Below are 23,332 nucleotides of genomic sequence, written 5' to 3' on the forward strand. Positions count from 1 at the left end.
AAGAACATGCAAGACATTTTACCAAAGAGGATATACAGATGGCATACAAGGACATGAAAAGATACTCAATATTACTTGTCATTACAGAAATGCAAATTAAAACTATAATGAGATGTCCCTTTACACCTATCAGAATGGCTAAAATAAAAAATAGTGATAAAACCATATGCTGGCTAGGGTGCGGAGAAACTACATCATTCATACACTGCTAGTGGGAATGTAAAATGGTACAGTTACTCTGGAAAATAGTTTTGCAGCTCCTTTTGAAACTAACAACGGAACTTACCGTATCACCCAGAAATTACACTTTTGGGCATATATCCCAGAGAAATGAAAATGTATTTTTATGCAGAAACGTATACACAAATGTTCATAGTAACTTTAATCACAATAGCTGAAAACTGGAAACCACCCAAATGTCCTTCAATAGTGAATAGTTAAACAAACTTGTACAACTATATCATGGATTAAGAATCAACAATAAAATGGAACAAACTATTTGTAAATGCAATAACTTGGATGCATCTCAAAGAAATTATGTGGAGTTAATGAAGCCAATGTCATAAAGATGCATACTGTATGATTCCATCTACATAATATTCATGAAATAACACAAATGTAGACAAGGAGAACAGATTGGTAGTTACAGTGGGTTAAGGAAAAGGGAAGAGAGATGAGTGTAGTTATAAAAGGGTAGGGTGAGGAAATCTAGTAGTGATTGTTCAGTTAAGTGTTTCAATCATGGTCATGTAAAGCTACATGTGGTAAAATTGCATAGAGCTATACACACATAGATACACATACAACGCACACGCACCACACACACACACACACACACCTGCATGTATAACTGGAAAAATCTGAATAAGCTCTGGATTGTATCAATGTTAATTTCCTAGGTTTGCTATTGTATTACATTTATGCAAGATATTAACATTGGAGGAGGCTGGGTAAAGGGTGCACTGGACTTCCATATAAATTTCTTTGCACATTCCTGTGACTATACAACAGTTTCAAAGTAAATAGTTTTATAAAAAAGTTAGTAAACAAAACAAATCAATTGGGTCTAAGATGCATGCAAAGTCAAGACCAAATATAGATCTTCTAAGAATACTATTTTACAAAAGAATAATAATTTTAAGGTCAGCTAGCACATAATAATGAAACTAACTTGGTTGCATGTTTGTCTAAATCCGTAATCAACAAATTTTATTTGTCTTGAACCATTTATCCCTTTAATATGTTGTGAATTGTTAAATAATTATTATAGTTGATTTACCTGTTATAACCTCTTTATTTTTCCAGAGTATTCTATAATCTTGGCCATAGGAATATCTTAATTAAGTCTAAATTGTTTCAGAAAAATTATGAAAGTTAGCATTTAGAGGTGACATGAAAGATTCATACTTTCTTTGTTTCAAAAGTATTTTTACAGTGAATCCCATTGATAGCTTCAAAACAGTTCACTTTAACATTATTTTTAAAGATTGTGTCTTTTAAACTTTAAAAGGCAATTGAAAAAGATTTGGTCATTTTTATGTATACTTTTTGTTTTAAACCAAAAATAACTTGAAAAAGAATCACTTTTTGAGACTATATTTAATATTCGTGAAAAATGACAGGCATATTTTAAGATATGAGCAAAGTGAAATTTCTGGATTGGAAAGTGTATTGTATCCTATAGCTGCTGTAACAAATTACCACAAACTTGGTGGCATAAAACAGGTATCACAGGGCTGTGTTTCCTCTAGCAGCTCAAAGAGAAAATCCACCCCAGTTTCTGGTGGCTGCCAGCATTCCTTGACTTCTTGCCACATCACTCCAATCTCTGCCTCGTGATCACACTGCCTCGTCCTCCTCTCTGTAGATGAAATCTCCCTCTGCTCTTATATAGGGACACTGATGAATGGATTTAGGACCCACCTAGATAATACAGAATAATCTCTCCCTGTCAAGATGCTTAATTCAATCCCACCTGCAAAGATCTTTTTTCTTATAAAATAATATTTATAGGTTCCAGGGATTAGGACCTGCTATCTTTGAGTGTCCATTATGCAGCATACTACAGGGAGTCATTAATGGTGCCACGTTTTGGTTCTTCTCAACTTTTGCTTAGTGTAAGCATTCAATAAAAAGCTACACGTATTTGTATATTGTTCTTAATTGTTAGTGCATTTTAGAGTAATTTAGTAAACTTTTTGTTTTCTTTTTCATTAGCCTTTTTCAGTTGAGAGATCCTTTAACAAAAAAATGGATGTAACCAGTGATGTTTACAAATGAAAGCATATACAACAGCTAAATGCAAATAAGTTCTACTACTAAAGATTCCAAATCAGTTTTTCTATTAAAATCTATGTGCATGTGAGGAATAAGAAAGACAACAAAAGATAGCCAATAATCTTGGAAAATATTCAGCTTCACTACTACTTAAAGAAATGCAAATAAAATTGGTATGATCCCATTTTTTCTTTTTAATACTGAATAAGGCAATAAATATCCATCCAACTTTAACTATCTTAACATGTCGTCACACTGGCTTTAACTATTTTTTAAAGATATTTCACAGATGTCATGGAAGACCCTTGAATGCCATCTCTCTGATTTCATTCCCCTCTCCTCCCTTCCCAGAAGGAACAACTATCCTGAATTTGGTATATTATAATACCTAAACATGTTTTTAATACCTTTACTACATATATATGTGTTCTTTATATATTTACTGCTTACATATATTTATAAGCAATCAGTATTGTTTGCATGTTTTAAAACTTTTTCATTTACATTTATAGTCTGTGGGCTGGCCCCGTGGCGTGGCGGTCAAGTGCGCACGCTCTGCTGCTGGCGGCCCTGGTTCGGATCCCGGGTGCGCACCCAGGCGCCGCTTGTCAGGCCATGCTGTGGTGGTCTCTCATATAAAGTGGAGGAAGATGGGCACAGATGTTAGCCAAGGGCCAGTCTTCCTCAGCAAAAAGAGGAAGATTGGCATGGATGTTAGCTCAGGGCTGATCTTCCTCACACAAAAATAAATAAATAAATAAATTTATAGTTTGCTATTTTTCTGTTTTGGTACATGTAGATCTAATTCATTCATTTAAACTGCTCTAAGTTTCTCTGTAAGGCTGTATATACCCATGTTTACTTATCCATTTTCCTTTTGTTGGAAATATTTCTAATATTTTATGATTATACAAAATGCTTCAATGGAGATAATATTTTATATGTCTCAAAATAACAAGAGGTTTAAAATTAAAATACTCCATGCTGATGAGACTTACGGGTAGGAATGCAATTTGATGCAGTCTTTCTGGAAAACAATTTGGCAACATGTACCAAGAGCCTTAAAAACAAATGTATACAGGGCCAGCCCCATGGCTTAGCAGTTAAGTGTGCACACTCCGATACTGGCCGCCCAGTTTCATATCCCAGGCGTGCACAGATGCACTGCTTGTCCGGCCATGCTGAGGCAGCATCCCACATACAGCAACTAGAAGGATGTGCAACTATGACATACAACTATCTGCTGTAGCTTTGGGGAGAAAAAGGGGGAAGAAAAATGAGGGGGCGGGATTGGCAATAGATGTTAGCTGAGGGCCAGTCTTCCTCAGGAAGAAGAGGAGGATTGGCATGGATGTTAGCTCAGGGCTGATTTTCCTCACACACACACAAAAAACAAATATATACAGATCTTCCTTGACTTATGATGGGTTACATCTTGATATACTCATCATAAGTTGAAAATACCGGAAGTCAAAAGCACGTTTAATACATCTAAATTACTGAACATCATAGCTTATCTTAACCTACTTAAACATGCTCAGAACACTTACATTAGACTACAGTTGGGCAAAATCATCTACCACAAAGCCTATTTATTTTATAATAAAATGTTGACTATCTCACTTAATTTATTGAATACTGTACCGAAAGTGAAAAACAGAATGGTTGTCTGAGTACATAACGGTTGTAAGTGTATCGGTATTTTACCCTTGTGATCGTGGGGCTGACTGGGAGCTGCCCTGCCCAGCATCACAAGAGAGTATGGTACTGCATATCGATAGCCCGGGAAAAGATCAAAATTCAAAATTTGAAGTACAGTTTCTACTGAATGCTTATTGCTTTCGCACCATCCTAAAGTCGAAAAATCATAAGTCAAACCATCATCAGTTGGGGACTGTCTGTACTCATTAAACCTATAACCTTAATTCTAAAAATGTACTGTATAGGTGGTTATTCAAGTGTGGTCCCCAGACAAACAGCATCAACACATGCAAATTCTCAGGTCCCTACCTCAAACCTACTAAGTCAGAAGATTTGGGGACGGGAATAAGCAATCCGTGGTTTACCAAGTCCACCAGGTGATTCTAACACATGGTAAAATTTAAAAAACGACTGCTCTAGATAACTGATTGAAGGTCTCAAGGATATTCACTACAGAATCATTTAATAAAAAAGGTGGGACTCACCCTCAATGTCCTACAAAGGAAAATGTTGATATAAATAATAACACAAATACAAGATAAAACATTTAATTACCTGGGAAAATGGCTTTGATACTATGCTATAAGAAAATGGCATGATCTAAGGCTGTGTACATAACAAAATCATAATTTTTAAAAGGTTATTTTAAAGCTGCTAAATGAAATACTAGTCCTATTCAAAGGTACTAAATGAAATAAGAATATTCACATACATATACACCTATTCAAAGGTACTATTCAAAGGTTCAATTCAAAGGTACTAAAGGTACCTTTCAAGGTACCTATTCAAAGGTACTAAATGAAATAAGAATATTCACATATATGTACACATACTTATAGTCTTAATTAATGTATTTATATATAGTTAATATATCACTCATTTATGCTATCATTTGTAACCTCATTAGTTACACATTTACTAACTATGGAAAAATGATAAATAATGCCTATGTTTTTATGAACATAAATAATTGCTACTGAATTTTTTTTAACTCCAAATACCATGATGCTTTGATGTGCAAATGGGTTCCCAAGAAGGAAATTGAGTTTTAAAAAGATGTTATCTTACGCAGTAATTTGCTTAACATTGATAGACATTATCTAGATATAACCTTTAACTATAACATGTGTTCACATATATTCTAAAAGTCTGTTAATAGAAATATAGGGAATGTTAAAACTGGATGGTGCGATATCTAGTGAAACACAGATGTAAATTCTATGTTATTGGAACGTGTAAATTTAAAATATTGAGCTTTAAATTCTTTGGCAGTTGAATTTCTATGTAAAGTTCTTAGTATTCTCTATGGCTATCAAATGGATCATTACAAACTCAATGTTCATTTACACAATTCAAATGTTATTTATCCTATTATACATAACCCCACTTATTTTTTTAATATAATTTTGCTCACATCTGATGTATATACCATGATCAAAATTTCATTTCAATTTTCCTGAACTGGAGAATAGGTTTTGTCTGAGCTCTGTAGCACTTACATTCAATTTTAGCTTGTAATTCTCAATATGCCTTATTATATTCAGAGAATAATAGGGAGTCTGCCTGCAGTTAGTTTAATACCTTTAAGTTCCTATGGATCACAATGAAATACCACGTAGCCCAGCATGCTTCATATTTCAAAGGTTGTGAGCTGTTAACATTGTACTTTTATTAAAATTCCTATTAACTTTTTTGCTGTGAATCTGAATGTAAAATTACTTTATCACTTTTCTATAGAACAAAAAAGTGAAGAAAATGTTACTTTATTTCCAACTACTTACCTAGCCAAACATGGAAAAAGAAGTTTAGTGAAAGTCAACCATCTCATGGGCTAGCAACAGTCCATTTTTGAATATTTTAATATTGAAATGGCACAATTATACAGCTATTGGTGTAGTGATTTGTTGAACAGATACTTAGTATTGAGCTTCCGCTACATGCCAGGGAATCGTGCTAAGCACTGGGGATGGAACAGTGGCAACAACTGAGTCCCTGCCCTCGCGGAGCTTTCATTCTAGTGGGCGTGACAGACGATAAACAGAACAATTCAAGCACTGACACTGCGATACAGAAAAAGAAGAGTTTTAAACTAACATCTAAAAAGGGATCAGAATTAAACATGAACAGTGGATAGAGGATCCCAAGAATAGAGCGAAGCCTATACAAAGGCCCTAAGGGTTGAAATTGTTGGCAAGAAAAGCCCCAAGGAGAGGGAAGAGGGAAGTGGCCAGAGAATTGCAAGGCCGGGATAAAGCGGGACCAGATGATCATGACCGGATGTTAAGCTTATCCTGACAGCATTAGGAAGCCACTGATGTGGCGAAAGGCTAGCGCTGACTACCCAGGGAGAGAAGATCGTGAGGCACAAAGACGGTGCAGTGGGCCAGGCGAGAGAGCGCCGGAGCCTTGGACTGAGGTGACACCGTTTCAGAGGGACAGACACGGATGTATTCACAATCTGTTTGGGAATCTGTGTTGGAAACAGAACTTGGTCATAACTCGGCTGCGGGTAGAGGTGGGCTGCGGGTGTGAAAGCTGCCAAGTTGACCCCTAGTTGACTTACCTGGAAGGAGCAGAGTTGTCGTTTACAAGGTGCGAGCGCTGGAGGGGCGGGTTTACTATCCGCCGTGTGGGCCGTGTTAACTTTGAGAAGCCAGGAAGACATGCAAGTGAAGACATCAAAAACGGACGTAAATTAATCTGGCGCTCAAAGGGGAGGTCTGGGCTAAAAAAAATCTAAATTTATCTTTTTAATCTTACCTTTCACTTCCAATTAATGCATGACCGTTGGGGCAAAAAAGTATTAAAAAGTACCACAGAGTTCCTTTTCTGTATGAACATACACACACACAAATATATAATTATTATTTATAAGAAATTGGATTATATTGTTTTTAATCTGATGTTTAACTTAATGTATTTTAAGTATATTTTCTTCAGAGAAGAAACTCCTTCTATATTTATATGTAACTTGACTGAGCACATAATGTTGCTTCCTACAGCTATACTGAAAATTATTAAGCTAATTCTTATTTTTATAAACGTACATGGTTTCTAATATTTTGCTACAATAAGCACTGCTACAGTGAACACTCTTGTATGTCTTTGTTTTAGTGACATTTATAGTGCATAAGAAATACTACACAACATGTGTGCTTAATGTATAGAGACAGGATTAAATTAATACACAACAGTAGCCAAGAAGTGGAAAATAATGTAGTCATTTTTTTTTGCAAACAACGATACAGAAAGTTTTGGCTTTTGTTTGCAATCTTAAATGTTTTGAAGCTGCAAGTAGGAATACAGATATCAATTTCAACATGAGGAATGAAAACTTCTCAGTTTATAGGAGGATGAGGCTTCTAAGAAATTAAAAAAAAAAAAAAATTCCATGACATTAGACTTCCTACCTTTCTTCCCTTTTAGTCCACCCTTCAGTAATGTCAGGGGGGTGGTTGATTCGGCAACCCATATACTAAAATTGGAACCATACGGAGAGGATGAGCATGGCCCCTGGGCAAGAATGACGTGCAAGATCGTGAAGCGTTCCATATTTTTAAGTTAAGAGAGTAGATCCTAGGAGTTCTCATCACAAGGAGAAGTTTTTTCTTGTTTCTTTATTTGTATCTATATGAGATGATTCATGTTAACTAAACCTACTGTGCTAATCATTTCACAATATATGTAAATCAAACCATTATGCTGTATACCTTAAACTTATACAGTGATGTATGTCAATTATTTCTCAATAAAACTGGAAAAACAAGCAACAAAAGAATGTCAGGGTATCTACATATTGCCAATGAGGTCTGAGCACCTTTTGGTTCTGGAGACCTAGCTCGCTTGTGTTTCCATCCACACACCTGTGTCTATCCCTGATCTCAGTTTATTTGGTCATATCACCATTTGCAATATATGTAATATATGATTGTTTCCTAAAATCAAGAGAAAAGAGAATCATGGTTCCAAGGTCAATTTCTGAAAGCAGCATCCAGGCCTGTACCCAGGAAATACAGAAGCATCTGATGAAAACCATTCCTTCAGAGCAGGATGCACTTCCTCTTTAATGCTTTTCTCCAAAATACTTCAATAACAACAACAACAACAAAAAGACACGTGGGCAATCTGTTTCCTTTGAGAGTCCACTCACTGCTGAGCTTGGAGGCATGCTGGCTGCTCTTAGTAACGGATACCACCTAGTCACTTTTAATTCCCTTTACCGCCCCCAGTCCCACCTGCAACCTGGAAATTAAAGAAAGAAGTGTCTCAAAAACATGAAATCCTCTTTTGCTTGGTGGGATATCTTTATTCCTGAGTAATTTCTCCAAATAATACCCTTGAGTCTCTGACAATGTAAAAATTGCCTGTAGAGTCAAGGCAGATGAGGGCTAAATCCATTCATTATTTCCCTCTAGACTCTCATTCACCTCTAGCTGTAGGATGCATCACAAACACAGGATTGATGAAAAGTGTATAAACGTAGTATCCAGATACTCAGGTTGTCACAGGGAGCGTTTTTGTTCCTGATTTTAATGTAAGCAAAGCTGAGCAGTGGAAATGTTCAGGTAAAAATAGAGATTTTTCTTTCTGAAAGATTTCTCATTCTGAATGATTTTATTTTTTTTCCTTTGAATTCCATGGCAAATTCTGAAATCTGTTCGTATTTGACCTAGTCATGGATCCTTGCCTGTATCTTCATTACCCAGCAAAGAGTAAGCATAACTGATAAGCAATCCGTGGCCTTAATCTTTGCTTTGTTATGGATTGTCTTGGAATCTCTCAGGATAGTCTAAGTTGTATTTTGGTAACAAAACACCCCAAACTCTCAGCAGCCGAATACAACTCGATAGTGGTCAACCATCACCTCGATGTGGTAGGTGGATAGATCAGCCATCATCTCAAATGTTGCCAGTCAACATGCCCAAGGGAAAGGGAGTGCTGAAGGGTCTCACAGGGACAGTTCAATGCTCTGGCCCAGAAGTGGCATGTTCCAGTCACTTCTATTCGCAGCTCATTGCCTAGAGCCAAACATATGGTCCCACCAAAAAGAGACCAGGAAGTACAATCCTAAAATGTTCTGAAGGCAAAGAGCCAGAAATAGTTGAGGAACAGCAATCAGGACCATCCTGTCCTCTAAAAGAACTATTTTTTTCTTTCAAAAATATTGTAGGGAAAATTGAGAAAAGCTACCTTACAGCAAAGTCTAGAAAAACATGCATTTCTCAATGTTGATGGTCTGCTTATAAAAAGTAATGTTCCACCGGCTGCATGCACCATTTCTTTGTAAATAACAACAACATCAAAGCTATTACTCTCTTATCTCCAAATGTACATACTTTGAGACTTCTGTCATTTATACCTCATCTTTTTTCAAAAAGGTTTTGAGCTAGCTTACAAAGATACATAAAGCAAAACAGAATAAGGAACAGGAAGTCAGGAGAAGGGCAAAAGAAGAAGAAGTTAAAAGACAAAGCTAGAAATGAAATTAGAATCCAATAAGTGTGACAGGGGATCTGGTATGCTTTTCTAGAAGTCAGTGACAAATTTGGCTTTGAACATTCCAGGAACCATGCAAAAACAGAAATATGGTATGATACACAATATCTACAAGATAAAAGCAAAATATGTCATGAGAAGAAGCACATGGGTCCTCATGAAGAGGTAATGTACAACATAATACAGAAAGTAACAGAAAGCACGTCTAGCACGTGTGTACTATATACTACACGTCTATAGTAACACTATAAGGCTGCAGCATATCTTTCACTATAGTCTCACAGGCACACGTCATAAGCATTTTTATTATTATTTTCAGGTTTACTGAAAACTATTATAATGATTTGGTTGTGTTTGTCAATATCCCACATTTTTAAGGTCATCCAGGATATTGAATGAAATGCGAAGAAATAAGGTTTCCCTCCCAAATGTAGCATTCGTATAAACCACAGCTCACAAACGGGCGTAAAGACTGCTGAATGTGGCCTTCAATTGTTTGTTTACTTCACACGATACTGTTTTTGAACATGAATTTGAATGTTTTTAGGTCTAGAATTCACTTTGCAGTTTGGTCATAATTTCCCACCATTTCCTACCCTGATCCCGTTCATGGCCTCCATGTCGTCCCTGGAGGAACTTGAGTTTGAGACCCTTGGTACAAACTACTGTGACTCAGTAAAATAAAATGTTTCATAAATTCAGTGACTGTTCCCTCTGTACCAGTTGCTTTGAGGAAATATAAAACAAACAGTAACTATGCTGATGTTTCTCAAACAGCTAAGTCTGTCGGGAAAGATAATAGCAAAACATTTAAGAACATATAGTACCAAAGTAACAGTGACTATTCTATATATTTTACAGCTCTTTATATTTTAGCAAGCTATTTCACATTCATCACTGCAGTGAGTTCTTTCAGGAGTCCCATGAAACAATCAAAATAAGGATTAGAGTTCCCATTTTTCCGATAAAAACACTGAGATCCAAAAAGGTAAGTTGCCTTCCCTCAAGTCACGACGCTAATTACAGACACAGCATAGGCTCCATGGGAGAACTCTGTCTTTCACAGTTTTATATCCTTCACAGCACCACATACAGTAGGCATTTCATAACATTCTCCAAATTAACAAGCAAAAGAGCTCTTTTCATAAACGTGGACAGTAGAAGAAAGCTTGTAGATAAGAAAGATCAGAATCCACAAGTCACTCTATCTCATATCCAAAATTTGTGGACTGTATATATATAGAAAAAACAGATGCTATTTATAACCACAAGATACTTGTAATATGTAGGAAAGATGAAAAATACAAAAATTTATATGTGAATATAATAATCCCAAATATTCATGAAAATGATCAGTGATTACTTACTTATTAAAAAAAAAAAACAATGGATTTACTCATAGGAAAGTATTCTAGAGTTTGTGGACTTTAAAAATAATCAAAGCTATAATACTTACAGTATTTATTGCAATATTATCTGTAAGAGCAAAATATTGGAAACTACCTTAAAGCCCATTGAGAGAAACTAGTAGAACAAACTATGGTACATCATCACCGTGGAATATTATGTAGCTCCATAAAGGAATAATAAAGAGGACCATACTGATATTGGTGATTTTTAGGCTATATTGCAATGTGCAAACCATCAAGGCATATAAATATATATATATACACACACACATATATATACACACGCATAGATATATATTATACACATATATAAAATGTGTGTGTGTATATATAACATATGCATGTATACACACCATATATGTATATACATATGGGTAGGAATAGATAAAAAGATGTGCATACACACATATTTAATTACATTTACAAAAAAAAAGAATGAAGAAAAGAAACACTGACAGCATAAACCAACAGCTAACAAAAATGGTAACCTCTGGAGTGCAAGGTGTGACAGGGCTTTTTATAAAAAATGAGACTTTTAAGAACATACTTTGTTACAGAGTTTTGACTTTGGAATCTTACAATGATTTATATGCCAAAAAAATCAATTAAAAAGCAATCTTCAAAAATTAAAAACAATTTGAAATGAATGAACCTGGTTGTATAGCAAATTTGTGACATAAACACAAAGAGAAAAGGATTCATTTCAAGTGATCTTAGCACAAAGTACAAGACTGTGACCATATATCCTTTGTAGTTTATATTCTAAGAGCAAATAGAGCAGCACAATATGCAGTCATCACAGTCACAGAAAATCCAGCTTGTTTTAGGAAAGTGATTTGGTCTTGGCAACAGTGAAACAGGTGGAGAAGAAGTAGCTGAGCTTAGCCAGTAAGGATATTTAGTGGTATTATGTTTCCCACAGAAAAAGCTTGAGATAATGAAAACTGCATGAACAAGTAAATGCAGGCATTTCTCTCTACAAGGCTGTGTGAGGAGCACTGCATGCATACACCAACCAGGTAACTAGTACTCATTTCTTTGATCCATTTGGAATACCACTTATAAAGAGACTCTTTTATAGATAGATTAAGGAGGTTAAAGAAACTGGACTTAAGGCACAATTTTCATAAGCCTAGGAGTGACTGGAATATTATCTGCTAGATATTATTAACCCATTCATCTCTACTGAACAGTAGGAAATGGATTACAATGGAAGCAGAGAGAAAATTAGATCAGACTAAAGAACATCTTTGAAAAACAAGGATTAAACACTGAAATAGGGAGATTATGGAACATCTTTCCAAAACAATAGACTCTCTATTCATTTACCTGGACCTGAAGCCACAGCGAAACCCATCAAGATATTCTGGAACATAAAATTTCTTAAAATAAAATGTCCACAGTGCGGTGAGGGGATATGTTAGCATTTACAAAATACAGACTAATGTTGAGTTTTGAGTCAAATTTACTTTGTGATTCTCAAGTTACTTTGCTTAAATTTCGTGACATTTCTTTGATAAAAAAACAAACCTGACCTTATTGTTAACAATATGTATCACTTGCTTGTGAAGAGAATTAAATGTGCTATTGTAAAATTAGAGACTTTAAAGAATGTGAAAATACGTTTGGTTCTTTTAATAATAATTCAAAATGAACACTATCAACTACTTAAACCTGAATATGTTTTGATTGGAAGTTTAACATTTAAATGAATACATTATTGCACGTTTGTTTTAAGGGGGCAAGAGAAGAATACATGGCCAATGGCTATTCTATGGGAGAATGAGATAGTCTAGTACATCTTTTTTCTTGTCTACTCTAGTGGTTTTTGTATGTGTGTCAAATAGTACAAAACCAGGGAAACAAGGAGAATCCAGAAAATTCAGCTATTTAAGGAAAAGTACTGTAGATGAGATTCAAAGCAAGTCCTTCATTTGCTAGGATAACCAGGAATACGTGGTCACCATATTCATGTAAGAGGTAAGGCAAAGGAAAAAGTGTCATGTCAAGAAACTGAATGAGTCCTAGAGAAGAAATATTGTCCAGAGTTGAATTTTTATTTTTAGTGTGGCCTCATTACTGTAGACATGCTATTAAACAACGAACAGCAATAGAAATTTTCACACATTCTTATTTAATTTACATTGAATTGCCCAGTCTACCTTTATCCTTTACTCCCTCTAAAGAGAGACATTCTCTTTTCATCTTTTCCTTTATGTTTGAACAGCCTTTAAAAAAATAAATACTTAGCTTTTTTTTTTTAGAAATCACAAGATTGCTAACAGGCAAACATCAGGAAGTCACATCTTCATTCAAATAAACCTCAAAGTGATAAAGGGTTTCCAGGGCTGCTGTCTAGCCTAAAAACTCAAATCGAGGATCATATTTAATCAAGTGTGCTTATGCTATTTTCTGTACATTAAAATTTTCTTAGTCTTATAACAAGATCAAAGGTATCCTTGTCAGTACACTCTAATTTGTTGACTAAATTTTCTTTAGAAAATGTGAAGTTATATAAAGTTATGTTAAATCAAGACCTATTGGGTTTTGTTGGAATTTTAGATACACGCCTAACCTAAATCCCAGTTAATATGACCTTCTTTAATAGTCCTTCATGGAATTAATCTCCTTAAATTTTTGCCTCTCTTACCTGTGTAATCTCTATGCAAGGATTCTACATGATACCAAATGGCTACAGATATGTTTTCCTCAATGAAATAGTCTTCCTGCCAGTGTATCTAAATGCCTGCTGTGAAATAATTATGAAACTAATCCTTTTTAATGCAATGTTCAAGTCACAAAGAGAGTTTAATAGCTACGAAAGAGATAAGTCAAAAAAGGCATTATAAAATTTACTTGATAAAGTATCATAAAGTTACACAAGGAAAGAGACAAAATAAAATAAATTCCCCTAATGTGCCGCAAATATCAACCACCACACACTACCTACAAGCCATATGTTTTTTCCATCTGTTCTGTTATCATCAACTAAATTTATAGTATTTGGGCTATCAGAAGGATTGTCAAACACGAGCTGGGCATGATTTTAAAACCTAGGTGTTACTGATAGTTGCTTTTTCTTTCCTCTCTATTTTTTTTAGAGAAGCTACCCACCTCTATGCCATCCCAGAATTGATGCTATTTCTTGTGTTCAGATTAAGATTCTTCCAATATTTCTGAGGAATGTGAATTAGTCCTCAGGAAGCTTAGATCAGTCCTGGAGCCACTGATCACCTACTGCTTTCAATGTCTCAAATGATGGCTACTGGACAGAGAAGCTGGAATTTCTAAAGATAAATATGATTCTTCCAAGTGCAGAAGTGCTAGATTTGTGGCCTTGGATTGGTGGATTACGGCGTGTGGTAGGCAGAATTCTAAGGTGACCCCTCAATGACCCAAACCCTTGTATAAGCCCCTCCTCTTGAATGGTAGAGAAACCTGCTGATTTCTTCTAGCCAATAGAATATGGCAAAGGTGATGGATAGTCACTCCTGTGATTACGTTATATTATATAAGCCTCCAGTTTAGCAAACTGCAGTGAAAGATTCTTCAGCTGGCTTTGAAGAATTAAGTTGCCATATTGTGAGGAGGCCTGTGAGTAGGCTGTGGCAAGGAGCTGTAGGGGCCTCCAGGAGCTGAGAGCAGCCCCCAGTCAGCAAGACATCAGGGACCTTAGTACTCGGAAGGAACTGAATTCTGCCAACACTACATGAGTTTGGAAGAGAACCCCAAGCTTCTGAAAGGATCACAGTCTGGCTGATACCCTGATTGCAGCCTGTGAGACCCTGAACAGAAGACCTGGTTAAGCTGTGCCCAGACTCCTGACCCACAGAAACTAAGAAACAAAAAATGTATATTATGAAATGTCTAAATTTGTGGTAATTTCTACATAGCAATAGAAAGTGAATACAATGCATGTGAAAGGATTTCAATAGCTTCTTAAAAGTGAGTGAGGGAAGCGAAGCAACACATCTCCCATGTCCTTACTTTCCTAATGGAGGCAGGGGTGGGCCTTGAGGAAGAAATCTTTAAATATAAACAGAAATCTTCAGATGTATTTCTTTCCAGGATTTGGTCTTTGATACCAAAAGAATATTGTGTATGGCTTTTGAATTTTTCAAAATATTAAGAGGCAAATAGCTTTATTATGAGATAGAGTGAAGACTCTTTCTTCTTTCAAGACATGTTTAAGTAATTTTCCTATGAAAGTAATTTCAAATCAATCAAAAATTTATTTTTAAAAGTTGTAAACATAAATATTAAAATGGACCCATAGATGTTGAGTGCAATGTCTGTGAAATAGTTTGTAACATATGTGTATCTCAAGAGCAGGACCATAGGTAGGTGACATACCATAAAACATATGGTATTTTGGCCAAGAATTCCAGGAAGCAAGGGCACATACTTTTCCACGAACCTACAACCTGAGATCACTATTTAATGACAGACCATCTATGAAGAGCCAGGAGTTTCAAGGCTAGTCCTAATGAGAACTCAATGAATAGGAAAAAGTACAAAATTCTCAAATTATGATGAGGAGATCCAAAAAATACTTATGCTCTGCAGTAGATTACATTATGGTTTAGCAAACATTCACTCCCTACCCCCATTAGGCAAATTATTTTCTCCACCTCAGTGATACTAGGTTGAGCCATATGACCTGTTTTGGCCAAGGGAATATGGGTAGCAATGACAGTGTTCCAGCCCTTAAGAGACATGGATCCTCTCAGCTTCCTTTCAGGCTCTACCTTGAGAAAAACTTGCCCCAGGTATCAACTGGTCCTGGGTTCCCAAATTAGATACATGGAGCAGAGCTATCCAAGCTGGCTCACTGACCCAAGCCCAAAGCAGAGCCACCCAGCTGACCCATGAGTACGAGAATAAATACTCACTGTTATATCTCACTAATATCTTGTGGTTATTTGTTACACACATTATTATTGCTTAGGGTTCATAAAATACCATCTGATGCAAGTTGTTTTTAGTAATCCTATTAAGTTAAATATCCCAAATACCCCAAGATATCATGTACTATAAGATCAAAGACTAAAAAATCAGATACATCTTACACTGAGCTCTGAAGGAAAACAGAGGGTGACTATCAAATCACTCAAAGGAGTTCAGTTATTAACTCTCCTTTACTCCTTAATAACTGAAGTCAAGGAATTCACAATAATAATAAAAATATCATTTAACAATACATTCCTAAATTGTCATGTCATGAACTTAAAATTCTTGTGGAAAATGTTTTTTAAATAATCTCTAATCTCAATCATAGTATTTAAAGCATGAACAAAAAGAAATTTTACCCACTTTAAATTTCAAAGGAAAGCTACCACTTAAATGCACACATGAAGAAGCTGTTGAAATTACAACATATGTACAAAACGAAACATATTTAAGGTAAAATGCTCGAGGGTAGATATATTTTTAGTGTGCCCTGAATTCAGATTCATGCATAAACTCTTTTCTCAGAATACATACACACATAACATTCAAAGTACTCTTAATTGGGAAAAGGAGAAAAAACACTACTAATTCAAAGTATGCTACTAAACTAAGATGGCTTCATGTTCAGGTGCAAAAATGTGCCTTGAAATACTTCTAGGACCAATGTCATCACACAACTGTATGCAGTTCAATGCATAAAAGACATTAATTACATCATAACAACATATCATACTGATAATAAATGGTCTTATGTTACAGACAAATGGCAACTTCAGGACCTGAATTAAATTATCCTTTAAGATTACTTGACAAGAAGTAGGATGTGTATACATGTATGTGATATGTATATACATCTCTTACGGGCCTGTGAACCATGCCTAAAATAATCCTAGGTAAGAAATGCATTTAACGGTTCCTTTTATTACGCTGGACTAGGAGAAGAAGGTGAGATAGAGAAGTTAAAGATCTGATGAGTTGTAAGTAGAGGCAACACAAATTCCATGGAGTAAAAATGGTCTTCCCAACCTTTTAGTTTTTATCAACTATTTTCAAAAATATAATTTTTAAATAAAATAAACATTTCTAAAGTGCTAAAATAATTATAAGCATTAAAAAAATCAAGAATTTTATTTTCTCGTTCTGTGGTAAATCGCAACTTAAGCAAGAACTACTTAGAGAACTATTTTTTAAGTATAAATGTTAGAGTCTATGAGTCTCTCCTATGGGTAACTTTAGGTAATTAGAGTGTTTCCCTGCACCTCTAAGCTGTTCTTACTAACATCTGGAAAGTGAAATATATTGAATATATTAAAGAGTTGGCCTCGGACCCAGTGCTATGGTAGATTCCTTTTCCAGAGCGATGTCATACCCATAACTAGTTCTATTTCTTCATTTGTTTACAGTATATAATGTTCCATGATGTATTAATCTCCAGATTTTTTTTCAAGTCATGGCTTCAGAACAAAGCTAAATAAATATGTACATACATATATATACACACACACGTATATACAGTCATGCATCACTTAACAACCAGGGTATATTCTAAAAAATGTGTCGTTAGGCCATTTAGTCATTGTGCTGACATCATAGAGTGTACTTACACACACCTAGATGGTATAGCCTACACACCCAGGCTATATGATACTAATCTTACGGGACCATGGTCACATATGCAGTCCCGTCATTCACCAAAACATCATTATGCAGCACATGACTGTATACATACACACACATACATAGAGGCAGTTTAGCAAATGCAATAGTGTCAACATAAACTATGTATCCATAGTAAGCTTGTGTGCCCTACTCATTTCCTTAAAGTAATCAGTGATTTGTACATCTTCAACTATTCTTTAGTTTCTTAAACTGTTAACTTTCTTTCCTTATAATTCTCTCAGAATGGAACATTTCTTTGCCAAACTGCGGGAGCATGATAACCTAGCACATAGGAATGAATTCTCTCTGTTGTTTTAAACCTATAACCACATTTATTTTACATTGCATTTCTTCAAAAGAACACTCCATTTTCTTTGTCCTCTGAACATGCTGGAGATGGTATATGTGTGCATATATATGTGTGTATAATTCTATTTTATATATATATATGTACATATGCCCGTGGAGGGGGGTGTGTGTGCATGTGTGTGCATCTTGAAAAGAATTCTTAAATCTCCCTTATTGGTACAAAACACTGATACGCATGGTTTGGTTAAATTACCCCTGCCAGGTTTATTATCTACTCTTTTTCCCTGCTGTTAGCATGTGTAATTGTATGGTTTTAAGAACTTGAATGACTCACCATAAAGCAAGCTGAAAAAATAAGGGACAGATGTGTTTCTATGTATTTTTTGAAGGTTGCTAGGATGGGAACCCTTGCAGCTTATTTCGGAATCTCATCTCAGAGGTAGCTTTTGCCTCCTTAGCTTACCTCTCCCTCCCCAATCCTCAACCACTCAACCACTAGAAGGAAGGAATGCTTACACAATAAATGCCACCCACCAACTTGAATGAGGTAGCAAACAATAGTACAATGGCCACCCATCAGCAAGAGAAATGATTATTGCAGTCTCCTCCAGTAAGGTTAAATGAAGAGGAACCTTCCTATGCACAAAAGATAAAGCAAAGCAATTCCCCCCTCCCCTTCAAGCTATGATTAATAGGAGACAGCCTAACAGATCATTTGTGGGAAGAGCTCATAAACAGGACTAGGACTGTTGATCAGATTTCAAAACTTTGGTCTTGATCCTTTAACTGCATAGCAAAACCTACCTCATGGTTAACATAACCAGAAGCAGGCAGGAGCCAAAAGTTTTAATGAGAGGTCAAACTGACAGCAAGAGAGTTGGACTCTTACAATTTCAGGGTCAGACAACTTGTCAACAGAGTCAAATTTCCTCTTTAACAGCAGCCCAGTAAACTTAACATAAGTAGAAGACATAGCCTAGAAGTGGCTGCTGGCAAACCAGTGCTTTATCTTCAAATGAAAAACATCTTAGTAATGAGCTGTTAACTGGTTTAAGCCAAGCAATTACACTTCCAGAGGGAAGTGGCTCTCAGTTTGAGTGTGCAAGGATTCCTTATCTACCCTTATCTATTTTGGAGCCTTTTGTAATTCTCTTCTCTTACTTTCATTATTAGCCAATTGAAAAGAATACTGTATCCTTCATGAGTTGCAATTAGATGTTAATTTAGAAGATGATGTTAAGCCAGATAAGGCTCATTTTGAACTGAGAACTGCATTCCTTCACCGGGGAGACAACAAAAGAAATTGTGGATCTGGTCTCTGTCTTCAATATTACATAAGATGTCCTTGGGTATATACAAGACACACACCTGAAGAAAATTTAGTAGTGGGCCGTGTATCCTATATGCAGTGCAAGCCACTCGAGGTGGAACTGAGGAACGCGGCAGCTGAAGGATACCTGCTGAAGGAGTGCTGAGACTTAGCTCTCGAAAGGACTTGGTCTTGATTGGCAGATTGCATGTTGGCAGAGAGAAGGGGAGTGGAAGAATCACTCCGGCAAGGCACAGAGGTGTGAGCGAGCAAGGGAAAGTCACAAACAGTTTAATAATGGAGTCAGCCTGGAAAGATTGCTGGAACTGGCTTCCATTACTCACCAGTACAGGGTCCTACAGGAAGTTAGTCAACCTCTGGAAATACCCATTCCTTCCTTTTACAAATGGGTATACTTATTTGGCTGTTTGTTTATTAAATGAGATCATGTAGACAAAAAGGTACCTCTTCAAATGTAAAAACCCGATGCTGATATTATTGTTCATGTCGTAACTATTTTTTATTATAAAAGTAGTAAATGTATCTAATGAAAAAGGAAAACAATGCAGAAATACATGAAGTACCCAGTAATAATTTCTTGTAATCTCATCCCACCTGGGTCCCAGGTTGGGGGTGATGGTGAACTGTTTACAATTTCATCTCTACTTGTTCTGTTTTTTTCCTATGCTTGTATAAGCGTATATATATATTATTATTATTTTACAAAAATGAAAACTGTTGCTCTGAACTTGCTTTTTTCACTTAATAATACATCATGATTATTTCTCTGGTCATCTCTGAATATTCATTTATATGACTGTAGTCTAATTAGTTTTACCTGTACCCTACTGATGAACTATATATAAAATTTATACCATTAAGTACATGCATTAAATGCTAAAATAAGCACTTATATGAAGAGATTTCTTTAAGATAAAGTCCTAAAAGTGGAATTGCTGGTTAAAAGATATGCAATTTTTAGAATTATGATAGTTATTATCATAGGTTCCTTTAAAATGCTGAACCAATCTGTTATCCAAAAAGAAAACAGTGTATGAGAATGCCTATTTTTTAATAATATTTAGAATTATTTTTTATAGTTTTTTAATTAAACTTTTTATTTTAAGATAATAACATATTCACATGTCCTTACAAAAAAAAATACAAAGAGATCCCTTATACTCTTTACCCCTTTCCCCCCAATGGTAACATATCATAAGCCTGTAGTACAATATCACAACCCAGATATTGACATTGATAGTCAAGATACCAGGCCTTTCTTTCACCACAAGGATTCTTCGTGCTGTCCTTTTATAGCCACATCCATTTCCCTCCTACCCCCAACCCCCTCTTCAACCTCTGGAAACCACTAATCTGTTTTCCACCTCTATAATTTTTTATTTCAAGAATGTTGTACAAATGGAATCAAACAGTATGTGACCTTTTGAGAATGGCTTTTTTTCACTCAGCATTAATAGCTTTGAGATCCATCCAATTTGTTACATTAATAGTTTTTCTTTTCCCTTTTTATTGCTGAATAGCATTCCATGGTATGAATGTATTGCTGTTTAACCATTACTCTACTTTAGTTGTTTCCAGTTTTGGGCCATTACGAATTAAGCACATCTAGCAATATGTTAAATAAAAATGGTGAGATCAAACATCCTTGCCTTGTTCTCAATCTTAGAGGGACAACATTCAGTCTTTCACCATTAAGTAAAATGCTAGCGGCAGGGTTTTGGTAGTGTAGTAGTCTTCTTTACCAAGTTGAGGTCATTCCTCTTTATTACTAACTTACTGAGAGTTTTTATGATGATTGGGTATAAGATCTTGTCAAACGCTTTCTTTTGTATCAGCTGAATAAATCATATGATTTATCTTCTTTAGCCTTTTAACATGGTGGATTACATTGACTGATTGTCAAATATTGAACCAACCTTGCATAACTGGAATAAAACCTACTTGGTCAAGTTGCATAATTCTTTTTATACATTGCTGATTCAGTTTGCTAATGTTTTAAGGACTTTTGTATCTAAGTTCATGAGAAATATTGGTCTATAGTTTTCTTTTTTTTTTTTGCATTGTCCTTATCTGGTTTTGGTATCAGAGTAATCCTGGCTTCATAAAGTGAGATGGGAAGTATTCCCTTCTCTTCTATCTTCTGGATAAGATTGTGTAAAGTTGGTGTTAAATCTTTTTTTAAATGGTAGAATTCTCCAGTGTGACCATGTGGGCCTGGAGATACTTTTTTGGGAGTTTTTAAATTACAAATTCAATTTTCCTTATTGTTATAGAGCTATTCAAATTACCCATTACTTATTGAGTGAGTTGTAATAGTTTGTGTTTCTGAAGGAATTGGTCCATTTCATCTAAGTTTTCAAATTTATGTACATAGAGTTGTTTGTACTGTTCCCTTATTATCCTTTTGACATTTGCAGGGTACGTAGTGGTATTACCTTTTCCATTCCTGATATTGATAATCTGTTTCTTCTCTTTTTTCGTTGTCAATCTTTCTAAAAGTTGGTCAGTTTTATTGATTGTTTTGAAGAACCAGTTCTTTGTTTTGTTGTTTTTCTGATTTCAGTTTCATTGATTTCTGCTTATACTTATTATTTCCTTCCTTCTATGTACTTTGGGTTTGTTTTGCTGTTCTCTTTCTGGGTTCTTGAGACGGGAACTTAGATTGTTGATTTTAGATTTTTCCTCTTTTCTAATGTATGTATTTATTGCTATAAATTTTGCACTCACTACTACTTTAGCTGAGTCCTACAAATTTTGATATGCTGTATTTTCATTTTCATTCAATTCAATGTATTTTTTTCTATTTGCCTTGGGATTTGCTCTTTGACCTATGGATTATTTAGCAATGTGTTGTTTAGTTTCCAAGTGTTTGGAAAGTTTTCTGTTATCTTTCTGTTATTGATTTCTAATTTGATTCCATTTTGGTAAGAGAAAATACAATTTTAATGCTGTTAAATTTGTTAACATTTGTTTAATGACCCAGAACATAGTCTATCTTGGTATATGTTGCAGATAGGACTGTTTGTAATCTTTGCAAAATATATAGGTAAAAATGAATCCCAAATTTAAATTGATATTTTAAAATTATTAGTAAATATAATTTTTTTCATATGATTAATAGCCTTTTGTAATTCTTCTGTTGGATGAATTTTAGCCATTTTTATTTTGAAGAAGAAGATTGGCCCTGAGCTAACATCTGTTGCCAATCTTCCTCTTTTTCTTTTTTCTCCCCAAAGCCCCAGTACATAGTTGTATATCCTAGTTGTAGAGCCTTCTAGTTCTTCTATGTGGGACGCTGCCTCAGCATGGCTTGATGAGCAGTGAATAGGTGGTCTGTGCCCAGGATCTGAACCAGTGAACCCCAGGCCGCCAAAGTGGAATGCGTAGACTTAACCGCTGTGCCACCAAGCAGGCCCCCTTTTATCCATTTTTAATTTAGTTGTTTGATTTTTATTGATTTGCAGGGGGCTTATATGGTAAGAATATCAGGACTTTGTCAGTCAAATATTTTCATCTGTTTGTAGTTAGTCTTTCACTACTGTTTACTGTGCTTTTTCCATATACAAATTTAAAGTCTTAGGTATTTTAATTTATCAATATTTCCCCTTACATCTTTGTTTTCATGTCATCCTTAGAAAGACCTTCTGTATGCTTTCACAAAATTATGTATATTTTTCTAGAATTTGTTATTATTGCATTTTTACATTTAAAATTTGATTCACTCAGAATGTTTTTAACAATAATAATTTTATCCTAACACTTCTATAGATAATACATAACTAAATAATACTTGATTTGGGATAATTCATATCTATATTTAAATAGGACAGTTATTTTTCATTCATTAAATACAGAGAAGGACAGTCATTTAACATGCACTTCACAGAAGCCAGATATTTTGCTAGGCAGTCTATGTTCTTTGATTTGGATCTCACATCAACTCTGTGAGTTACAGCCTCCTCATTCTGTGAAGAAAATGGAGGCTTAAAGCAGTAAGTAATTTGATAGGGTTGGGATTCAAACCCAGGCATGTCTAATTCCCAAACCCGTGATCTTTCTACTGTTAATCACTGCCTTCACAGAGTCATTAATATGTCACATTTTAATGGTGATTTATATTTTTCAAAGCACACTGCCATTCAAACATTTATTGACCACCTTCTACCTCCCGAGTCTGCGACTATTGATAAGACATAAAATG

General features: G+C 35.2%; 1 non-coding gene across 1 annotated transcript; it reads left to right on the forward strand.

The window, feature by feature from the left end:
* The first annotated feature begins 7,430 nt into the window (after window positions 1-7,430).
* On the forward strand, window positions 7,431-7,536 carry LOC147916343 (U6 spliceosomal RNA). Its single transcript, XR_015553290.1, has one exon. It is a non-coding gene; the product is annotated as a U6 spliceosomal RNA (small nuclear RNA).
* The last annotated feature ends 15,796 nt before the right edge of the window (window positions 7,537-23,332 follow it).

Source organism: Ceratotherium simum, chromosome 9, assembly GCF_057802395.1.
Source record: "Ceratotherium simum simum isolate JZ-2026a chromosome 9, ASM5780239v1, whole genome shotgun sequence".
Classification (NCBI taxonomy): domain Eukaryota; kingdom Metazoa; phylum Chordata; class Mammalia; order Perissodactyla; family Rhinocerotidae; genus Ceratotherium; species Ceratotherium simum.